Below are 19679 nucleotides of genomic sequence, written 5' to 3' on the forward strand. Positions count from 1 at the left end.
TAGGTTTTCTCTGAAAATCAACCTGAAACAAATTCTGTTCATATCATGATTTTGCCTCTAGATAGCTCTTGTGATGATTGTAAGTATATATACACCATTTTAAATAGGAGATAATTTCAATTTTACAGTCAAATAAATATCTCCTTAAGCACGTGATTATTTTAGTCATCATTTCCTTGGATTTATTTGTTTGCTTGTTTTTTCGTTATTGAAGTGGTCAGTTTTGCAAATGCTGCCCTAGATGTAGATACACCATGGTTTTGAATACAGGTAAAAGTAAATTCTTTGGTTGGTTTCCAGGAAACTTGTTGACGCCTATCATTTAATTGTCAGCAGCATTGAGAGCTCATTTCACAGGGGACACTCCCATAACGGCAACCTCTCCACTACTGTTTTGTGAGGGATTGCTTAGAAGAATCATTTCATGGACATCCTATGGTACATTTTTTTTTCCCCTTTCAACTGGTTACCTTTTCCCCTGGAATTCATCCAAGCCCTTTTCCACCCACTCACAGTAACTTTGGGCATCCCCCCCACCACCCCCGCTCTGGCATTTCACTACTCAGAGAAAGCTTAATGCCATCTGCAAAGTGGGAAATTCAATTTAGAGAAGTTGAGAAAATGTGAAATATAATTGATCTTAGCATATTTCCAGTAGGACCCAGCACTTAACCATTTTATATCTGTTTGAATGAATGCTGTGGAAAACCCAAATAATACGGTTTTTTGTCTGCTTGTTTGTTTTTTTTTCACATTACAGTATCAAGTGACCAAACTTTATGCATTTTAAATTGCATAGCTCAAAAATAATTTTAACACATTTAATTCTTTAAAAATATTTTATAATAAAGGCACCATACATTGAAGACTTACTATGAGCTAGAACAGTATTAAATATTCTAATTTAACCCTACAACAACCACAGAGGTAACTATTATTAACTACATTTTACTATTGAGGAAGTAGCTTAGAAATAATCTTTTTTCTTACCCAGGTACACAAAGCTAATAAAAGAGATAGAACAACAATATAAATCAATTGCCTGAGTACTTATCAGTTACAAATTAGCATGACTGTAAGTACAGTTTTAAAATCAGTTCATCTAAAGTAGTGTTTTCAAATACTTTAACAGTGAAATATTCTTTTCCTAAAAAAATCTAATGCAAAAGAGATTGCATTTTGTCATGTAATATTTATTTTTCTTTTTGACAACAATAATGTATATACATTGTAAACATTCAAACAGCATGGAAATGCACAGCATGAAAAGAAGTGAAAATTCTGTTTGACAAACACAAAACTTTCAGATAGTAATTTAGGTGACTGCTGAAGTCCCATCAGCCTTGGCATTCAATTTATTTTTCTAATTTACTGGGTTGTTTAGGAAATAGAACATCTTGACTCTTACAGACCAGCAAGAGGGTATGACCTCGTATTTGTGTGTGTATATATGTGTGTGTGTGTGTGCGCACACACAAGCATGCACAGATATGAGTTACAAAGACACCCAGTACAGCTATAACCATCTTAATCAAGGACACATGTCTGAAAGTTCAAATATAGTCCCAGAGATGGTAAGAAAGATTTTAAGTTAGGGCCTGCACAAAAATGAATTCACCTGGCAGCAGAAATCAGTATGCTAGTGGACTACAGTGTGTTAAAATGTATATATAACACATTTGAATGTGTGTCTTATCAATTTATTACAGTTAAAATATTAAATTGGAATCAAATATCAATAAACCTTTCAAGACACCTTTAAGAACTAAGATTCCATAGAAAACAGTGTGAAAATCACCTCTCAAAACAGCACGTCCACAACTAACCCCCTTTTTTTGAGCACTGTAATCCTTTCTAAACTCTGCCTAAGCTGTAGATCTTCACATCAGATAGTTGGCAAGCATCAGGGAAGATAAATACACAAAAACACACTCTCACACTCACTCATGTACACGTGTGAGTGCACGCACACACACACACTTCTCTAAACAATCTGTAGCCAATACCTACCCTAAAGATATCTGTTTGACACATATCAAATATGTTTTGATCCTGGGGTTGTAGAGAAATAACAGAAAGTCCTAAGCCAATGGCTCATAATGGGCCATACCAAAGGTAAGAATATCATTTGGAACAGACAATTTGTATAAAACAAAGAATATGGTTAAAGTTAAAAGTAAAACAACACATAAAACCTATGCTGAGGTTAAGATTGGTGTTTATTTTAATCCTTGGTTATGGTACTCAAGGATGTCAATCTTTTAATTTTTCCACGAATATGTTTTCTTAGGGGACGAGAATGCTCAATTAGGGATATTATCTTCAACACTCATCCATATACAAATTAGTTATTTTAAGAGAGGTGCAGTCTTGAAAATCATAAATTTAGATTCAGTGGCAAGCAGATTTTCCTGTAAGTTTGTTTGTTTGTTTTATTCCTCATGTGGCTTGAATTCAAAACTATGACTAAGCCCTTGAACCAAGCCTCTAAGTCGTTTTGCCATTTGATTAAGTACCTGTTCTGGCTAAGAAGCTACGTTTGTGCAGATGGCAGAAGAGGCATGCTAAAATATAAAAGGAAGACCAATTTCTTCCTATTTTTTAATGTTGGCCTTACAGCAGTTGAGGGATTTAATTATCTTCTTTTGAATCCTGTTGTGTTTTTTTCTTGTTAGACTTGGTGCAGCTTTTATTATTCATTTCTATGACGGCACAAGATGAACTGAAAAACACCGGGCACATAAGGAACTAATTTAACTTGGGTCCCAGTTAAGAATGAAGGAAGGTCTTGGTTCTGTGCCATATACAAAAGTGAGGGGCAGCATTCTGTGTTGCTTTTGTACTATTTAATATACCATCTAAAATAGTCCTTTCAGATGGTGGTTTTCAACGTGGGTCTTCTGGCTCGCTGGAGTTCCATGAAAGTCCTCCACAGCCATCTGCATAACAGTACCAAATACAAATAACAAAGGTAAAAAGACAGGTGAAAAACAAGACTCGGGCTATAGAAAAAGCAACATTAAAAAATAGAGAAACATTTTAAAACAGCATAATGAGGCTTTTCTTTTTTCTGTCTTTTTTTTATTTTTTAGCATTATGAAGTAAACTGTGTAGGAGGTCTGAGGAGTCTTTACTGTTTAAATATAGTCTATAAAACAAAAATTGGGGATAAATGCTAATAGTTTTATTTACACAGTTGATTTCACATGTCAAAGTGTTTAATAACATTGGAAGAGAGAAATATAGATCCATAATCCCCTATATAAAATTTTCAAAGTCAGATGTGTTTCAGAATTGAGAATTTTTCATAATTTAATGAGGTAATAACAAGATATATGACATATATCATGTAACATCACTAGGAGTGTCTGTCTGAGGTAATGCCCAGTAATTAAACATGTTAGTATCTACACAGCAAAATGTATGAATATTCCCATTAAATAGAATAAAGAACATAAATAATCTCATTTCCATCATTTCAGGGCAAGTCTTGCCAAAAAACTGTTTTTGGTGATTTCTGCATTTCAGATGTAGTTAAGGGATTATGCACCTCTATTGCCTAATAGCTCTCCAAGATGGCACACCAGTTCACACTCCCGCCAGCATTTATAGATGATTTCTTGGCAGGTCTTTATCATCCTTGAATTAGTATCCAGCATGGTGTCTAGCTCATAGTGAGTATTAATTTTTTAATTGAATTATTTAAGCAAAATATTACCATCAAGAAGAAGAACCAAAATAACACCCTCTGGGGAATGTTCAGTGAGCAGTCACTTGGAAATAAATTGAATAACAAAAATATGGGGTTTTCTCAGATGCTGTAATTTGGTTTTGGTTTGAGTAAGGCTAAACTAAACAAGATCTGCATTTTCCAAGGCATTAGGACCCCCAAGTATTTAAATGACCAAGTTGTATGCAGTCAGTTACAGATCAAACAGAGTTAGTCCAGTTTAGGAGTTTAAACGGCCAAATATAAAATGTGTTAGAAGTGTTTCTCATACCTTTACAGTGAGCATGCTAGGAGCTTATTGACAGTTCAGGATACAGGGTTCTTCTAGCACAGAGGTTGGCAAAGTTTCACTATAAATATAAACCTCATCAGCTGAAATCTAATTATTATTATTTTTCCTTAAGAATACTATGGCGTTTTTCCTATCTCATATCGTCATTAAACCACAGCAGTCCTTTCTAATTAGCATTTGAGGGTATTTGTCCAAACAGTATCAGATCTGAAATATACCAAAAGTTATCATAATATGTAATGCAATTCCACCAAGAAAAAGTAATCCTTGGAATGAATCTCAAAGAGTAAGTCTTTCTTGGTTTAACACAAAACAGATTAGGCATCTAGAATATTCACCATTTACTTGTGAAAACAATTATCTTGCCCTGTTTTTTGACTGACTCTGCAGAGATGCCTCTCTCCTTGGTTCTGGGCTACCAGCACTCTCCAAACCCCATAACTGCCAGGCATATTCTTTTAGAAAGTGAATATTCCAGAAATGCATTTATCATCAGCTCTGGATCTAGAGAATGCTTCATGAATTTCCTCTGAACATCAAAGCTCTTATATTTTAGAAATTATAAATATTTAGGAGGGGAAATGTTAATTCAGAGATCAAATTTTTTGTTTGCCCCCTACTGTTTACCACTCCTTCCAGGCCATCTCTCACCCTATCATAGTAATGTGTCTAAGCCATTCATCTGTTTAATCATGTTGGTCCTTTTCTTAGAAACCGCCTTTGGTTCCCTTTTACCTTTAGTGTAAGAAAAATTATTTTGTATGTTTGTTACTCTTATTCTGAAGAGTAACAAACTTCTCTGGCTTCAAGTGTCTTCCTTCCTCACCTGCCCCAAGTATACTTGTGCTTCAACTTCAGCAAACTCCATGCTGTTCTAAAAATACCAAAACCTTGATCTTGTATTATACCATTGTACATTCTTGTCTTTTTGTTTGTGATACACTCCACTCCTTCTCAAGCAAACTCATATTTATCCCCCAGGAAGCAGTTTAAATGTCATCTGAGGGAAATTTCCTAACGATCTCCCTTTGCACTTTTATAACACTTTTTACATCCTTCTATTATAGCACTTTGTCAATGTCATTTTAAGTATTCTGTGATATTTCTATCTCTTCTTAATCTTTCTGTGTCTTTCCAGAACATCTCATATTGCCAAGCATATTTTTGGTGCCCTGTAAATGTACCTTGATTAAATAAAAATGGATGAATGTTTCATGGATTCGTTAACAAATTTCTTTTGAGGAGGGGTCAGTTCATGACATAATAAGAAAACTCCACTCTAATAATACAGAAATCCATGGATTTTTTAACTGAAGAAATAAATATTTTTCATTTTGAACCCAATTTATGCTATGATGAGGCAAAACATCATGCAATGTCTGTGAAAATAACATCGTCTGTGTTCATGAGATTTGCAGATCTTTCTCAATAATCAAGTTCCTAAAAATCCTCTGATATGTGATAAAGAGTGGAGATGAAGAGTAATCCAAGTTGTAGTAAATGTCAACGATGAAGGATTATGAGAATACCAAACACGTGTGCTAAATTGACTTTCTTCAATATTGCACACAATTTTTAGAACATATGATGTCTTAAAAACCAGTGACAAAGAAGCCACCCAGGCCCTGTTTTCATGCAGGGCTGAGCCTGATTTCTTTATTTCTTTATGGCACATTCTTCCTGGAGCCCAGGACCTTTCTCTAGGCTATTTTTTGCTGTCAAGAGAACAAAATGCAGGACTTCCCTGAACTGCCATCCTTCCCTGCCCAGTTTCACTGCTCTCTGCCAAGCAAAGCCCAAGGGAACCAGGACCTGAAAACGAACCATTTATTTGGTTGCATTTCCTCACAGGGTGATATGCAGTGTTCATCTAACTTAGATACTACAACAGCTGAGCAAAATAGGGTGTCACAAATGAAACACATTATGGCTAATCCAAGATTATTTGTATTTGGAGTAATTGATTTGACTCTCTTCCCATGATGGCTGTACCAGGAGACATCTTTTCTCTGAATTTCCATTTTAACATTCCTACTTGAACCTAGGGATCTTATACTCCTACTGAAATTGATATCACCCAGCATGAAATCCTCTATTGAATCTTCCCCTTTTATGCGGGGAAAGAGGAAGCACTTAGCTTATCCCCATTTCTCTACACGTCATTAATCCTATATTTTTTTTCTGCAGCCCTGAAAGAAAAAGAGTTTTTATTATTTTTGCACTGGTGTTCTTATTTTAAATAATCCTACTTCCTAAAAGGATTTATAGAAAAAATATAGGAAATTTTAGAACCCCCAGATATTATTGTCAAATAGGAATTAGTGTCTGGATGTTGTACTCAGGTATTAGGAATTTGGGTTGAAATATTCTAAAATTTTGCAATTTTTACATAAATGTGGATTATGCTGGATATTCAGGGATATTTCTCAATATAAAGATTCAAATTCTTTACCATCTCTGGAATATTGACTTATTTGCCTTTTATGATACTAACATGGTACTGTCTTGATTACTGTACTTTTATAATAACTCCAGAAATCCCGTAGTGTTATTCTTCCAACTTCGTCCTTTTTCAGAATTTTCTTGACTATTCTAGGTCCTCTGCATTTCCATATGAATTTTAAAATCAGCTTGCCAGTTTTTACAAAAATGTCTGCTCAGATTTTGATGGGGATTGCATTGAATCTATAGATCAATATGAGAAGAACTGACATCTTAACAATAATGAATCTTACAATCCCAATCTTAATAATACTGGATTTTGTAAGAGAAAAGATAAACTCATGTGCTTTTATCTAATCTCTTTACTGGAAGGTTTGTTTATAATCTTTCATTTTTTTTTTCCACAGTCAGTCTTCCCCTTCTAAGTTCTAACATAGAAAGTTTCAACTGTTGCTAAAATAAACAATACTCAATTCACTTAACACAGTTATCTTTTCTCACCAGTTCTCTATTTTCTTTCACAACTAGATCAATGGAGTCAAATTGCTGTTAATACATTTTCATTACTAACATTTCTGAGATCTAATTTGGCCTACAACTTTACACCACTAAGTCACTAGTGTTCCCATCCTGATCAAACACTAATATTCCTTTTCTTAGTCCTTTTCTTCCTGATCTTTTGGTGTATTTCACCACTGCCTTTTCTCTCTGTAAACCTCCCTTTCCTCATTAAATCCTAGGGACTGTATATTTCTGGTTCTGATCCCCAAATCTTTGACTATACTTTACACCAGCTATTAGATCTAGTGTAATATTTTCTAAAACATATTCCAGAAAGCACCAGCTCCTCAGGATATTGATCAGCAAAAAAAAAAGAAACAAAAAGAAATATTAACTATAGTCAGCCCTCCATATACACAGTTTCCACATCTGTGGATTCAGACAACCACAGGTAGAAAATATTTTTTTAAAATTCCAGAAATTTCCAAAAAATAAAACTTGAACTTGCCACTTGCAGGCAACTATTTACATAGCATTTACCTTGTATTATGTATTATAAGTAATCTAGAAGTTATTTAAAGTATATGGGGGAGTATGCATAGGTTATATGCAAATACTACGTCATTTTATACAAGGGACTTGAGCATTTCCGGATTTTGGCATCAGCAGGGTGGAACCAGTCCCCCACGGATACCAAGGGACAACTGTAAGTTTAGGCAACACAAGCTTAGAGTTCTTCAGTTTGAAGCCTTTAATATGCTAATGCACATCATGTATCACATGGAAGATGTTACAACATATGGCATTTACCAAACCTGCAAGCCTTGTGATATAAGCTCTGAGCAAGTAATAGGGCATTAAAAATTGCTCTGAGCAAGTAATAGGGCATTAAAAATTGCCATGCCTAGCAGGGGAACCTGAGTAATTCAGGTATCTTCCCATTCCTTAGTTTCCTCTGTTTTATTCATGTACAATTTTCCAGTCTCATCTTCGAAATTTAGCATAGATTTTTTAAATTTTATTTATTTATTTATTTATTTATTTACATCTTTATTGGAGTATAATTGCTTTACAATGGTGTGTTAGTTTCTGCTTTATAACAAAGTGAATCAGTTATACATATACATATGTTCCCATATCTCTTCCCTCTTGCCTCTCCCTCCCTCCCACCTTCCCTATCCCACCCCTCTGCACCGAGCTGGTCTCCCTGTGCTATGCGGCTGCTTCCCACTAACTATCTATTTTACGTTTGGTAGTGTATATATGTCCATGCCACACTCTTGTGACAAAGCATAGATTTTATTACTCAAAATATCAATTCTTGATTTTTTCTTTAACTTTTCATCATTATAACAGTTACAATGATCCTAAAATTTCAGCACAATATTCCTTAACTTGAGAGATAGCTTTCTCCTAGCAGCGAGTAGAATTACTTTTAGTTTAACAGGTATTTTAAAAATAATTTTGAGGGAGAAAACAGGGGTGGAAATGGTGTTGAAAAAACAAAATCATCTTGGAGGAGAGCATAGCTCTGAATTATAAAAATATTCCAATCTTCCATTCTGTGGTCAGAGGGAAAAACTGGATCTCAAAGTACCAATTATGGGTTATAGCTAGTATGTTCAAGATGACTAGAAGTACTCTGCATCAGAATACAGAACACTGTGGTCAGACTAGGAGGAAGATATGCACTTAAAAAAGTTTCAACAGTTGGACTAAACCAAGCTCCCTCACGCCCAAAAGAAGAATGATTTCAAACTCTAGTAAAAGCATAAGTTTCCAGTCAATGTGACAGAATGGCCTAATCAGTAGTAAACTGCAATGAGTTTAGGGGCTATTTTACCTTCTTTGGTTAATATGGTATCTGCCATCTTTCTGGAGCTCTGCAAAAAGTGATGTTCCCTGACTTCCAGGGTAAAAGTTGGCAAGAAATACCAAGGTCTGTCCACGTTTATGAAACCAAGAGCTTAGACTATATTCTTTGGAATTTAAGAACCAAGGAGGGAAAAAAAGGTAAACAAGCATCCATTAATTTAAAATTATTTATTTCATGTAAAGAAAAAAAAAGCACAAGAACATTCATGCTTGATGAATGAAGAGGGATAAGGATATATATTTTTGAGTTCATTTTACATGTGATTTATTTTAACAGACTTTCTCTACTGATTTTTAACTTGGATTTTCCAACTCACGTTATAATATTAACTTGCAAAATAAATGTGCTTTCAATTTTGTTTTAATATGAAGTCATGGGTATTTGATCAATATTAAATGAATATTAAAAACATATTTATCTAGAATCAAAAATATGAAGTACCACAAGGAAGGAAGTATAGTTTTTGCCATTAATCATTTAAAGATATTTGATAGTTGTGCTGCCTGCTGGGTCTTTTGGAGCAATGAAATCTTTTCTTCTATTTTTTTCATATTTAAGAATAATGAACAGATTAGAATTCATCCTGTTCGCTGTCATGGTATAGAACCTTACAACAGGGAAGATTGACTAATGTGTTGTCTCATTTCAGAAAATGAAACATCTTTTTTCTTAAAATCCTTATTTACTGTGGTTTGATATGAGAGATGTTCTAAAAGCCTTGGGAGAATGATTTTCATTGGAAAGGTGATTGCATATCCAGGTTCTCCAAAGTGTACTTTAAGTTAAGCAATTTGTGGCAAAATTAACATCTTAGATTGTGTGATAGTCAATGTTATGTCAACTTAGATAGCCTAAAGTCCCCAACTATTCAATTAAATATTAATCTTGGTGTTGGTGTGAAGGTTTTTGGTAAATGTGATTAACTCCACAATCAGTTGCCTTTAAGTAAAGGAGATTATCTTTGATAATTTGGGTGGGCCTGATCCAATCAGTTGAAAATGTACCCCCCCCCCCAAAACCCCTGAGATTTCACTGAAAAAGAAGAAATTCCACCTGTGACTGCAACTTCAGCTTCTGCTCTAGAGTTTCCAGCCTGCCACATGGGTTTTGGACTTGCCAAGCTAGCCTATCCCATAAGCCAGATCCTTGCAATAAATCATATAGATTATATATGAATATAGATATACATACACACACTCACACACTATGTAAGTGTGTTTTCGGTTAGAGGATTTTGTGTCTAATTGTAAATTATATGTATTTCTTTTTTGTTGAGGACTAATTGCACAATATAATTGTACGTGTGTGTGTGCGCGTGCGTGTGTGAGTATGTATGTCCCACTAGTTCTGTTCCTCTGGTGGAACCCTGATGGATACAGAGCACATGCTATGCACTGTCCAGCTGTTCCTCAGAGAGACATATCCTGGTCATCCAAAGTTTCGTACCCTCCCTTTCCCATCATTATTTAGCACAGCATCATGCCTATTTTCCTCATAAAAGTTATAATGATCTGCAAATTTTTTAATTGTTTAATTTTTTTTTACTGCCTTTCTACACTAAAATAAAATTTTCTGAGGTAAGGCACCCTCTTTCTTCCAATAATGTGTCCTTTAGACTCAACACAGTGCCTGGCTCATAGTAGGTGCTCATTTTGTTGGATGAATGAAAATAAATGAATTATCTCATTTAGTCCTCATAAAGTCTCTGTAATGTGAGGTCTATTATGCCCATTTTACAAACCTCAGAGAAATTAAGTGATTTACCTCAAGTCACACAACTAGTAAGTGAGGAATCTGAGATATAAACCCAAATTTTTCTATTTCCAAATCTATATTATTTCCTTTGTGTAACATTGACTGATTTGGCTTTTTATTAAACTTAGCATCTACAGTATATCAGGCTGTCAGTTAAGCACTGTGGAGAACACAAGAAGGAATTACACACAGTGGATCAGATATACAATTCGCTCTATTACTTAGCCACGTGCATACGTGCAGATGAAGCAACTGTTGTGGTACTTCTGCTTGAGATTGGGAAGAGGCCTCAGAGCTAAGGAAGCCAGTCAGGTGGGCCTTGAGTGGCGGGATTGGAACTGTGAAGAAGATCAGTTTAAACACAAGAGGCAAAATTGGCAAAGACACAAGCAGGTGAAGGTTGAATGAGGAGTGGTGACAATTCAAGTCACTTTAGAGTAGGAGGTATGTGGGTGTCAGGAACAGATAGGAGACCACGTGTGAAATGGACTTGAAGGCTGGACTTAATCCTGTATGTAGTTGTAACAACCATGCTAGGTCATGCTTTGTGTGTTTGTTTCGTTTTGAAAATGTAAACTGTGATTTAAAGATTGTTAGCAAGTTTGAGTTTTGATCGTGGAGACATTAATAACTATGGACTAGAAGGAATCTTTCACTGGGCCCTTTTAGGGTGTTATTCCTGTCCCCTAAGAAACAAATAACAAGATATAATTAAATTTGCAAAGATTTTATTAGGGACCACAACTGTGTGAAATAAAATGGAGAGGGAGCTAGAAGAGACTAGAAGAGCCATCTGAAGATGATGCTGACTGGATCCCTAGTGAAGGAGAGAGAGAGGGGAGATTCAGCAGAAGCATCCCTAACTGTCCAACAATATCAGGAATGTTCAGCAAGGCCATCAGGAGTTTTTGAGTGAAGTAAACTATCTCAGGAGTTCCTTGTCTCCAGGAATGGCCTGACTTTGTTCTCCCCATTATGCTCAGTAATTGACTGGGTGTGGCCTGTGGGAGGTGTGGCACAGCTTCTGAACCCTTGATCAGTGGTGCTGCCTATAGCTGGAGTCTGTGAGTCAGTCTTTAGTTACATACTTCAGCTAGCCTGTGCCCTACAGAATTAAAGATTTCTTTTTGTCCTAATTAGGGCTTTAGACTATAGTCTCCCTGAAAAGTATTATTTACTTTAGGGAGAGATGGGTGATGTTTGGTACAATTATTTTTCAACAAAAATAAAAAAAATTTATTTCACAATTAGACACAAAGTCCTCTAAATGTGAACCACTGAGGTTAGGTTTCCACTTAAATGCCTGTAACTGAAGATACATCGCTTCTATTTTAAAAGGAAGACATGAGCTGGCAAATAGCAGGCTATGGGATGGGAAAGGGAAAATGTATAGAAGAGAACTAACATTATTTCATATATATGAAAATAAATATTTTTATATTAGCCATTAACTTTATATCCATTTTCCCACTGTAGAAACTGAGGCTTAGTGAACCTCACACAACTACAAAGTCAATAAAGGTTGTATCCATTTCTCTGTTCCATGATGCTTTTTTCTTTTTTAAAACTTTATTTTTTAGAGCAGTTTTAGGTTCACAGCAAAATTGAGAGGAGGAAGGTACAGAGATTCCCCGTATAGCCCCTGACCCCACACACGCATAGCCTCCCCCATAATCAACATCCCCCACCAGAGTGGTACCCTTGTTACAATTGATGAACCTACACTGACACATTGATAACCCCCCCAAGTCCATCGTTCACATTAATGTTCACTCTTGGCGTTGTACATTCTATGCGTTTGGATAAATACATAATGACTTGTCTCTATCATTATGGTATCATAGAGAGAATTTTCACAGGCCTTAACATTTTCATCTCCCTTCCATACCCATAGCAGCCACTGACAATTTAACTGTCTCCTTTGTTTTGCCTTTCCCAGAATGTTGTATAGTTAAAAGTATACAGTGTGTAGCCTTTTCAGATTGGCTTCTTTCACTTATTAATATGAATTTAAGTTTCCTCCATGTATTTTCATAACCTGATAGCTCATTTCTTTTTCATGCTGAATAATATTTGGTTGTTTGGATATACTACTGTTTATCCATTCAGCTACTGAATGACATCTTGGTTGCTTCCAAGTTTTGGCAATTATGAATAAAGCTTCAGTAAACATCTGTGTACTAGATTTTGTGTGGACATAACTTTTCATTCCTTTGGGTAAATACCAAGAAATGAAATTGCTGGATCATATCGTTTTATAAGAAATTGACAAACTGTCTTCCAAAGTAGCTATACCATTTTGCAATCCTATCAGTAATGAATGAGAGTTCCTGTTGCTCCACATCTTTGTCAGCATTTGGTGTTGTCAGTGTTCTGGATTTTGGCCATTCTAACAGGCCTATAGTGCTATGTCATTGCTTTAACTTGAAGTTCCCTGATGACGCATGATGTGGAACATGTTTTCATATGTTTATTTGACATCTGTATATCTTCTTTGGTGAGATGTCTGTTAACATCTTTGACCCATTTAAAAATTTTTTTTGGCGGTACACGGGCCTCTCACTGTTGTGGCCTCTCCCGTTGCGGAGCACAGGCTCCAGACGCGCAGGCTCAGCGGCCATGGTTCACGGGCCCAGCTGCTCCGCGGCATGTGGGATCTTCCCGGACCAGGGTACGAACCCGTGTCCCCTGCATCGGCAGGCGGACTCTCAACCACTGCGCCACCAGGGAAGCCTGACCCATTTTTAAAATCAGATAGTTTGTTCTCTTATTGTTGAGTTTTGAGAATTGATTATTTTATATCTTTTACATAGATGATTATGTCATCTGCAAACAAAGACAGTTTTATTTCTTTTTTCCCAATGTGTATACCTTATATTTCCTTTTCTTGTCTTATTGCATAAACTTGAATTTCCATACAGTGTTGAAAAGGAGTGTTAAGAGGGGACATCCTTTGAGCTCATATGCTTTAACTTTTAAATTCCTACACTAACAATCACTCCTTTGCTCTATTTTTGCCCCACGATTTAATAAAGATGTTGTTTTCAGGGTCAATGTGTCACAACCAGAGGAAAAAAGAAGAGAACTTGGAAGCCCATAAGGTCAATTACATGAATTAAAAATATGATTTTGGGGAACAAATGAAGAAAAACTTGGCAAGGGTCTCAAAAATCTGGTTTTCATATTTTGGAATGTATCTCTAAAAGATAAGATCTCTTTAAAGACTATAACCACAATACCATTATCACCCACCAAAATAAATATAACAGTTCCTTAATATCATCAAATATCCAGTCTGCATTCTCATTTCTTTGATATTCTCATATTATTAAATACATTACTTATTGAATCTTTTCTCCAACATTTTATTATAAAACTTTTCATACAGCAAAGTCAAAATTATTTTATAGTGAACACCTATTTACAGATGCTCTGTCTGAAATTAATATAGTAACTTCTGCTTTCTTTTGATCAGTGTTAACCTGGTATATTTTCTTCTATCCATTTATTTTTAATGTATACTTGTATTTCTATTTGAAGTGGGTTTCTCATAGACAACATTTAGTTTTGTGTTGTTTTTTTAATCCACTCTAACAATTTCTGTCATTTAATTGGTGCATTTAGACCATTGGCATTCAAAGTGATTGTTGACATAGATTACTGTCCACCATATTTGTTACTGTTTTCTATTTGTTGCCCTCATTTTTTGTCCTTATTTCTACTTTCTCTGCTTTTGTGGGTTTATTTTTTCATTTTTTTTAAGGCAGGGATGAGTGGATGGACAAGAGGGCCAGGGAATTGTTGCCAGTTATAACTGTCTCAGTGATTGCTTTTAGATGCCTGCTTGCAGGGTGGCTTTTCTCTCTGTCTTTAAATAGGTTTGGGTGTGAGTGCTTGCCTTTTCAGCACAAAACCATAAAAAGATGTGGTGGATAGTAAAAGAAAGCCCTCTCTGTTCCCCAAGCATGCTAACCACTTTTGTGGTTTTAAATGAGCATTTTATATGATTCCATTTTGTCCTTTCTTAGTGTATTAATTATACTTATACTTCTTCTTCTCATTATTACTGTTATTTTATTGTTTTTAGAGGTTGCTCTAGAGTTTGCACTAGACATTTACAGCTAATCTAAGTTCACTTTAAAATAATACCATACCACTTTATGGATAGTGTGAGTACCTTATAATTACAAAATTATTCTAATTTCTTCCTCCTGTTCCTTTTATCATTGCCGTTATTCATTTCGCTTATATATAAGCATGTATTTATATATAAGATATATACATAAACATTCATAGTCAAATACATATTGTTGGTATTTTGATTTTTAACAAACTGGTATCTGTTAGATCAATTAAGAAAAAGAAAAGTTTCACTTTACTTTCACTTATTCTTTTTTTGTTACTCTTTCTTACTTTGTAGGTCTGAGTTCTGACCTATATTATTTTCCATCTTGCCAAAAAATTTCTTTCAACATTTCTTGCAGTGCAAGTCTACTGACAAAAAGTTCTCTCAGTTTTTATTAGCTTGAAAATGTCTTTATCTCTTCCTCACTTTGAATTGTAATTTTGCAGGGTACAGAATTCTAGGTTGGTGTTTTTTTCCACTGAACACGTTACATATTTCACTTCACTCTCTTCTTGCTTGGATGATTTCTGAGGATAAGTCAGATGTAATCCTTATCTTTGTTTCTCTATAGATAAGGTGTTTCCTTCCTCACCTCACCCCTGGCTTCTTTCAGAATTTTTTCTTTATCTTTGATTTTTGTAATTTGACAATGAATGCCTAGGTACAGTTCTTTTTCTTCTTTTTAAAAATATTTATCTGCATGGTGTTCTCTGAGCTCTCTGGATCTGTTGTTTGAAGAAATTTGAGGAAATTCTCAGTGATATCTTTTTTTCAAATATTTCTTCTGTTCCTTTCTATCTTTCTTCTCCTTCTGGTACTAGCATTATACATGTTACACCTTTTGTAGTTGTCCCAGTTCTTGAATATTCTGTTCTGGTTTTTTTTTTCGTTCTGTGTGTTCTCTTTGTTTTTCAGCTTTTGAGGATTCTATTGATGTGTCCTCAGAGATTCTTTCCCCAGGTGTGTTCAACCTACTAATAAGTCCATCAAAGGAATTCTTTGCTTCTCTTACAGTGTTCCTTTTATCTCTAGCACTTCTTTTTTGCCTCCTTCTTAGGATTTCCATCTCTGCTTACATTCCCCATCCATTCTTGCATGTTGTTTATCCATTAGAGCCCTTAGCATATTAACCATAATTGTTTTAAATTCCTAGTGTGATAATTCCAACATCCCTGCTATGCCTGATTCTATGCTTGCTCTGTCTCTTCAAACTTTTTGGGGGGGTTGTTTGTTTTTGTTGTTGTTGATTTTACTTTTGGTATGACTTGTAATTTTTTTCTTGTTGGTGGACATGATGTAAACAGGTCTTTAGTAATGTGGTAGTGATGTGTGGGGATGGGGGAAAATTCTATAGTCCTATGATTAAGTCCCAGTCTTTTAGTGAGTCTATGCTTCTGAACTGTGAACTTCACAAAAGTTTCTCAGGTCTTTTTCCTCTCCTTGCTAAATGAGCAGGGTGCTGAAAGTGACCACCCTTCCTTTCTATTTGTCACTTATTCATTGTCAAGTTCTTACTGCTCATTTCCTATGTGGAAGGTACTGTGCTAGCAGCTAGGAATTTTGCAGTAAGTAGGCCAGATGTAGTCCCTACCTTCACAGAACCTACTTTTAATTAAGTGACAGGGTAGCAGTTGCACTTTCCAAAACTAGGTATGTTGCAGTAACCAGTATGCATGTTTGGAGACTCCTAACAAGCTTCCCTATTATTGAATAGAGTCTCCCATCCCTCCCTACACTTACACATACACACACCCTCAAAATTATCCTCCAGCTATCAGAATTATCTTTCTCAATGTATCTGACCTTAAAAACCATCCATAGCTGTCCATTAACTCCAAACTTCATGGTATGACACACATAGTGTTTTTCTATGTGGCTCAGCCTGACATTCCAGCTTTATCTCTCTTTATTCCCAATCTACCTTATATAGGTATACCTTGTTTTATAGCAGTTTGCTTAATTGTGCTTCACAGATACTGTGTTTCTTACAAATTGGTGGTTTGTTCCAACCCTGAATTAAGCAAGTTTATTTCTACCATTTTCCCAACAGTATTTGCTCACTTTGTGTCTCTCTGTCACATTTTGGTAATTCTTACAATCTTTCAAACTTTTTCATCATTATTATATTTGTTATGGTGACCTGTGATTAGTGATCTTTTGATGTAACGTTTGCAAAAAGATTACAATTTGCTGAAGGCTCAGATGATGGTTAGCATTTCTAGCAATAAAGTATTTTTAATTCAGGTATATACATTTTTTTTAGACATAATGTTATCACACACTTGATAGACTACAATATAGTGTTAACATAACTTTTATATGCACTGGGAAACCAAAACAATTTGTGTGACTCACTTTATTGGGATACACACTTTATTGTGGTGGTTTGGAACCAAATCCACAATATCTCCAAGGTATGCCTGTACTCCAGCCATGCAGAGATGCTCCAAGTTCTCCCAAAGTATCCTATTTTTTGTATGTGCTGTTTTCTTTACACAGAATGCTTTACTTCCTTTTTTCATCAGGCAAACTCCTATTGACCTGTTATGGGCTCATTTAAATGTCCCTTCACCTAAGACGTCTTTACTTTTTCCTCCGGTAAACTGGTCAGCTCTCCTCTGGAGTCATAATGATTTATATTTACATGTGTTACAAAGAACATTACATTGTATTGTAATAATTTGCCTAACTGCATTTCACCTCTTGTTCCTCTAAGATACCACGTCTTCTTGTTTTTGAGCCTTCAGTGCATAGCAAAGTTCCTGCCACATGGTAGGGAATGAATTAATGGTTAGTTGAAATTGATTTCATTTGAATTAAGACTGTGGTTGAGAAAACTTGGTTTTGATTATTTGTGATGAGCATTAGTTCCCATCCAGAAATGTCGTTTAGTTAAGAGCACCATGTTCTCATTTTTTGATGACTACATATCTAGGTGTATAGATTTAATCAGAGTAAGTCACCTTATGAGAATTGTGTATAGGTCTTTCTCAACATTTTGTTAATTCTGATTTAGAGCAAAGACATTTGAAAATAAAATATGATGAGTCACAAGTGCTTAACATTTTAACATTTCAAATGCTATAATGTGATTTACCTAAAATTCAGGATTTAGGCAAAGGTTACTCCAGAGATATATGAAAATCCCCATGCTCTTCTAAAATAACTGAAGGAGGCTGTTTATTTTTACATGATATACAGTGAAAACACTGTAATTAGGAATGGGTAAACCCAGATGTGCTTTGGGTTTATCAAATTTCTCAACGTTGTTTTTGACTATTTGGGGTCTATGAAGACTAAAGCCTACATTTCCAAGAATTTTCCCTCAATTTTTAAATCAGTGTTTATTTTAAAAGAAGTACAATCCATATGGTTTTGATTCCTTTACACTTAACTCATCCAAATGCAGTTTCGCAAGAACTATTTGAAGTGAAAAGCATTTTGAAATTTTTATGAGCTTTTTTGCCTTTTTTCCCTCCCTCAGAAAAGGAAGCAATACTTTGCCAAGTGTAAACAAAGCTAATCACCAAACAGTTTTATATTCTAAAATAATGAAACCAGATTGGGTGCTGAATTTAACAAAATAGTTCGTTTATCCCTAGTGAAGTTTTGTCTAAGCTCATACAGAAACTGCCTTCTGTAAAGCACAGCCCAGGTGACGCCAGCATTGTACTATTCAGACTTTCAGCTCTCACACAGAACAGCAGCCAACTGAGTTGTTTCCCAGCCAGGGTTTACTTATGATATCTTTATTTTGTCACAGAAGCCACCAAAGTACGATATTAAATGTCATGACAACCCAGAAAAGTTAGTGATAGGGTATGTGAATGGATAAGCAATGCTGCATCTGTGAATAAGTGCCTTTCAGGATTGTCAGACCTGAATAGGAAATCAAGGAAATCAAAAAGCACAGGACTCCATACATGCTTTTAAAGTTGCACCTAGAAGAGCTGTAGACAAGCTATAGCCCATAGACTAAAAAGAGCCCGCCGTTTTTGTAAATAAAATTTTATTAGAACACACCCATTCCTCCGTATATGATCTATGGTTGCTTTTGTGCTATGATGGCAAAGTTGAGTAGTTGTGACAGAGACCATATGAAGGGTAAAGTCTAAAATATTTACTACCTGGATTTTTACAGAAAAATATTGCTGAATCCTGATCTAGGTGATATATGGCTAATAACCCTTAGCCTCTCAGCTCTGGCCATAATACAGAAATTCTCTCAGTGTCATATTCTCTCTAGATCAAGGATTAGGAGGATATTTTTTTAAAAAAGAAGGTATTATTAGAAAACAAACATATGTTATGAATATAAGTTATTTTTCATATGACAGAAATGAACATTTGCTGAAAATTTCCCAACTTCTAGCTTCTCTATGGCCAGACATTCTGGGGATTTGAAAAATGTATACAGTTCTCCCAGCACTAAAGTATTCATGGTAGAGATCTGTTTGGTGAGGTGATTAATTTTTTTTCCTTCTGTCATTAATATAACAGAAAAATAATAGTCATATTTCATAAACCTTACTTTGTGCTAACAACTAAGCTATGCATTTTTCCTGCATTATTAATCCTCACAAAAGCACTTTCCTAAGTTGTTTAAACTCTTCTTCTTTTGTAAAATATGGATAATAATATTACCTACCTCACAAAGCTATTTGGAAGAATAAAGAATTTAATACATGTATGATATTTAGGAGAAGGCCTAAGTTATCTGTCAGCCCCCAAAAGCCAGTTGAGCCAGCAGAACTCAATTTATTAAACCTACTGTGGTAAAGGGGAGTACCAATCCGTAGTCTTAGGAGAGTCTCAGAAGAGGGAAGTCAAGAGGAAAAAAGAAATATATAAAAATATGTATATGTAATACCACATATATGTATTTTTATGTGTGTATGTATATGTTTATATTGTGTTGTGTATGGTATTAGAATTTGGACTGATGATTTTGGGAGGA

This window comes from Lagenorhynchus albirostris, chromosome 11 (assembly GCF_949774975.1).
Source record: "Lagenorhynchus albirostris chromosome 11, mLagAlb1.1, whole genome shotgun sequence".
In the NCBI taxonomy this organism is placed as follows: Eukaryota; Metazoa; Chordata; class Mammalia; order Artiodactyla; family Delphinidae; genus Lagenorhynchus; species Lagenorhynchus albirostris.